Raw genomic sequence first — 5176 nt, forward strand, 5'->3', positions numbered from 1 at the left:
GTGGGCAGGAGTTCCTGTGGGGACCAGGCCTGGGGCAGCTTGGGTGGCCCCGGGGAAAACCTGGGCCCCCCGGGTGGCCCTCGCAGCCAGGCCGGGCGCGGCTGCCTTCAAGAGGGCCAGCCTCCCCTGCCCCCAGCCTTGCTGCTTCTGCCTGTGCTGTGGCCACGGCCAGGACAGCCGGGCTGTGCATGAGAACCAGGCTTAGCAGTGAAGGGGCAGTCTGTGGTCACCTGGGTGGGGCCAGGAGCTGCCTCTCAAGAGCCTCTCCAATGGAATGCTGCGGTGGAGCCCCAGGGCACTCTCAGCAGACCCTGGAGGGCTTCTGGGCCACCCCCGCCCCACGGCGGGGATCTGGGCCGTGCACCGTGCACCATGCACCATGGAGTGAGCGTGAGCGAGACTGGGTGGGGCTCGGAGCCGGCCTAAGGCCCCGCAGGCTGGGTTGGAATGGGCCACATGGGTGAACCCCACTGCTACACTGTGCTGACTCAGGTGAGGCCTCAGCCTCTGGGTGGGGAGAGCAGGGCCAGGGCCTGAGCCCTGAGGCCCGAGGGCAGGCGCGCCTGTGAGTCCCTGTGGGAGGGCCTGCTCCGGAGACCCTGTCCCCGGGCTGCCAGGTCGGTCTGCGGTGTGGGTAGCAGAGGCTCAAACCACCTGATGCTTCTGCTCCTGGGAGTTTGGCCCAAGGAGCTAACGCGCAGCCAGAAAGCCATGCAGCGACCCTGGGGCGGGATTATTTATAACCCAGAAACCTGGAAGCCTCCCAAGCGTAGGGAGGGCGGACCGAGGAAGCCCTCGCTTGTCCGTGGAGTTGAATAATGTGCAGTTGTTAAAAAGGCTGCCCCTGAAAAGTCCTCACAACGTGGGAAACGTTTCCCAGGGCGCTGGGGCGGGCGGCAGATCCGCCTGGCAGCCGGTGTGCAGGAGGGGAGGGCCCGATGTGCTCCCTCCCGGGGCGGGAGTGTGCTTAGGGCTCTGCTGCATTCTGCTCCGGCGGACCCTGACGGTCTGTGCCAGGGACCATTTGCCAAAACTGGTGTGATCTGCTGCTCAGCCTTCGCCTCTGCCTCAGAGAGGCCGCCCCTTTGGGGGCAGGGTCTGTCCCTGGTCACTGTGGGCTGGAGTGGTCAGCAGCAGGGGCAGGAGTTCCCACTGCCAGTCTCGGGACTCCCACACCATGATGTGTGAAGGCCAGCTCCCCCGGGAGGGGTTTCTGGGCCCGGGCCTTTGAATAGTGGTTTCTCCCCAGAGAGGAGATCTGGCGAACCCCGGGGGTCCTGTGTCCCTCACACGCCCCCAAGGCCAGCATCTCACATGGGTCTGTGCACAGGGCGGACCCCGCTCCCCAGCACAGGCGACTGGAGCCTGTGAGGCCCTCAGGGCCAGCCCCCATCTGGGCACAGTGAGTGCTGGGCGTGGAAAAGGGACAGGCTGCAGGTAGGACGAGGGTGGTCTAGCAGGGGAAGGGTGGACCCCGCTGCTACGCCATGTGCTGACTCTGGGGTGAGGCTTCAGCCTCTGGATGGGGAGGGGAGGGCCAGGACCCGACCCCTGAGGCCTGAGGGGATGAGGGTGCTCAACCCCGCCTGCATCCAGGCATGGGGAGTGGTCATCTCTGGCCAGCTGCCACCGGGCGTCGTGGTGGGCTGTCTGCCTCCTAGCCAACAGGTCAGACAGACCCGTAGGCCTGGCTAGGTCAGGGCTCTGGTTCATGCTGACAGCCACCCGCCCTGCCTGTTAGTTTTACAGCATGCCTTGGCAGCAGCCTGGGTGCAGGCCATTTTACAGACGGAGAAGCTGAGTCACGTGGCAGGACAGAGGTGGAGGTTAGATGGGTTCAGACCACCCACAGCCACTTCGAGTGCCTCAGAGACTCCGAGGACACCCTGCGGCACTGGCCTGGCTGAGGAGGGGCCCCTGAGGACCTTCCAAGCAGGGTTGTTTGGCGGGGCTTTCCCCACTGCCCAGAATGTGCCTTAGCATTTCTGCTGAAGGCCCAACTGCAGAGCGACCCAGCAGCCAATGGGGAGCCGACCAGGTGTCCGATGTCCGCACTGCAGGTCCCCAACCCTGCTCACAGGTACTGGCCACTGGGCTCAGCAGGCCCGTCCTCCTCTCCCACTTAGCACGAGCTGGTGACCGGTCAACAGGCTCCTCCAGGCCTGTGACACACAGGGGGCTTCGCCCCTTCCTTGACCGACTTGGCTCCCAGCACCCCACTTGGGGGCCACCCCAAATCCAGAGGGAGGGCACGCCCTCTGCCTCTCTGGGGAGTGGGGAGAGTCCAGAACCCACAGGGAAACCTCCGGGACTCGGTGTGAGTCCATGAGCCTCCCTGCCTCAGTTGTCTCACCTGAAACCCGGGTGGCACCTCCTCCTTCCTGGGCTATGCCGGGCCAGGTTGGGCAGGCGGACCTAGCTCTGCCCTCAGTGAATGACAAACAGGGAGGGCATGACTCTGCCTGGCCTGTGGACGGATAGCGCTGGCCGGACTTATGAGGCTCACCTTACACTAGCCCACGTTTGGCCTGTCCGGACCAGGCAAGGCCGCGGACGGGAAGCAGCAGCAGACAGGGAGGGGCAGGGTGGCTGCTAGAGGGGATGGGGCCCCTGGTGGCTGGCCGGCACTGGGGTGCACTGACACTTCTGGCTCAGACAGAATGACCACTCCCGTGCCCTGTGACTCTCACCCCAGTTTAAAGCACAGAAGATATGGGCATTATGGGGCAGGTTGCAGCCCCACCCCACCCCTGAGTCCCCTCGTCCCTTCCCATTTGACCCCATCAGGACAGGCAGAGGTGACAGAGACAGCCAGGGTTCCAGAGCCCTCAGCTCCATCTAGGGGGCCGGGAGGTGAGCCCCACTGCTGTGCCCCTGCCCTGCACTGCCCACTTGGTAGGCCAGGGGGTCAGCCCAGGGAGGGCGGCGACCTATCCAGGGGCTGCACCTGGGCTATGTCCCAGGGCTCTGGCTGTGAGGCCAACCCGTGCTCTGACTCCCTACAGAAGCCAGGTCTGGGTGTGGGGAAGGGGGGTTCCATCCTGGCAGGGCCCGTGTCCCCGGGGCATCTTCAGGCATGGGAGAAGACAGCTGGTTTGTAGCTCTGTCTGGGGGATAGCCCTCCACCTATAGCCAGGGCGGCCTGACCAGGTGTAAATGACTCCTGCCCTTCCTGCTCCTCAGTGCCAGCTCTGAGAAGCGCCCTCCACACTCCTGCCCCTGCCTGCCTGTCACCTCTCCCCTTTCGCAGGTGGGAGGGCCGACTCTCAGAAGGGCTGAGGGACCCAGAGTGCAGGCTACCTGTCTGTGTCACTGTCTGTGTGTGCATGAGTGTCTGTCTGTCCGTCTGCGTTTCTGTGTCTGTGTATCTGTGTGTGTACATGTGTGTGTCTGTCCATCTATGTGTGTGTCTGTGTGTGTCGGTGTGTCTGTGTGTCTGTGTGTATGCCCCGTGTCTCTGTGTGTGTATGTAAGTGTCCGTGTGTCTGTGTGTCTGTCCTGTGTCTCTGTGTGTGTAAGTGTCCAGGTGTCCGGATGTCTGTGTGTCTGTCCTGTGTCTCTGTGTGTGTCGTAAGTGTCCGTGTCTCTGTGTGTGTCGTAAGTGTCCGTGTGTCTGTGTGCTTATCTGTCCTTCTCTGTCCGTGTGTGTCTCTGTGTCTCTCTGAGGCCTGAGCCTGACCCGGTCCCGGCCCTGTCCTATGGCCCTCTGGAAGGGAGCCCCCCGGCCTGCTGCTGCTGTACCTTCTGGAGCCCAGGCTCGGGAGGACAGACCCGGTGTCCTCCCTGGAGTAGTGGCCTCTGCTCTCACCTCCTGGCCTGTGGGCTGCTCAGAGCAGCCCAGAGTGAGGGCTGGCCAGGAGCAGGTGAGGATGCACAGCTTCTCTGGCTAGGCGGTCACCCCAGCCCTGGGTTTGGGGAGATGTCCTATCCAGTTTGCAGTGGACAGGCAGCCGGCTTCCTGGCTGCCCCCCAGGGTCCCCAGGCTGCCCAGCCTCCTGGGTCTCCTCCTCTCTGTCCTCGGCTCGCCACCCTTCAGGACCTCCTCCAGCCGCCAGCGCCGAGCCCCACTGACCTCGCCCTCCCTGCGAGCCCCTGCAGTGCCGTGCCGTGGGCTTTCCACTCTCACAAGGCAAACTTGGCCCTCCCAGCTCTGGGGACCCCGGCCCACCGGATCTTATCCGTGTGCCCACGCCGAGTGTCCTTTGTACCAGGAAGCCCGCTCTGCTTGTTCCGAGGCTGACAGCTAACGGCTGCCATCCCCTCGGCGGGCTCGGTGGAGCCAGGTTCCCAGTGCCTTCAGCCCCTTCCACAGACCAGGAAGTCAGGCTGGAGAAGGGAGCTGCTGGACAAGGGGCACGTGGTGGCCGAGTCTGGGATGACCCTCCCGTGGGTCCACAGGTACTAGGTCAGGGAAAGTTAGGTGCTGCCCTGTCCCCAAACTCTCCGTGGCAGCAGGCGTCCACTGGGTACAGGGGGCAGGCCCGCCATGCCCTGAGCCTCCTTCTGGGCCCTACAGCAGCTCCCCTCCCAGGACGGGGTCTCCTGCCCCTTTTACCACTGAAGCCACTGAAGCCACTGAGGCCGCGAGAAGGCTGCAGGGCCACCCAGGCCATTGGTGCCTGCCGTCTGCGGCTCGTGTCCCACTGTGCTTAGGGCCCTCGGTCACACCTACTTGGTGCTTAAAGGTTCCCATCATACCCTGCCAGGGCAGGTGGGAGTGACAGAAGTGGTGCCACAGCTGGTTTGGGGCAAGGTGCAGCTGTCTGTCAGCAGCACTGGGGCTGCCGGTCCCTCCAGGTCAAGGCACTTGTGCGAATGCTCTGGGCCTCCCACAAGGACCCTCCAGCCTGGCCCCACCTCCTCCTCCCTACTGCCATTGTCCTTCCCTCTGGGGAAAAGCAGCTTTTGGGGGTTAGGAGGGAGGGATCCAGGGTGGGAAGGAGCAGGGGATGCCACGATGAATGGCCATGCAAATGAGATGCTAATGAACCCAGGCCAGGACTGCCCAGTCTGGTCCTGGAGCCACAGCCCCAGCGCCAGGGAGGGAACTGCCATGTAGGTGGGAGGGGATGCTCCTGGTCTCCTTCCCCAGGACAGTCTAGTGGGCCCCCTCTTCTGGGGCTGGCACCTACTGCACTGCCCTGGGCACAAAGAATCCTCATCTTGGGAACCAGCA

This window comes from Tupaia chinensis, unplaced genomic scaffold (assembly GCF_000334495.1).
Source record: "Tupaia chinensis unplaced genomic scaffold, TupChi_1.0 Scaffold142100_1, whole genome shotgun sequence".
NCBI classification, from domain to species: Eukaryota; Metazoa; Chordata; class Mammalia; order Scandentia; family Tupaiidae; genus Tupaia; species Tupaia belangeri.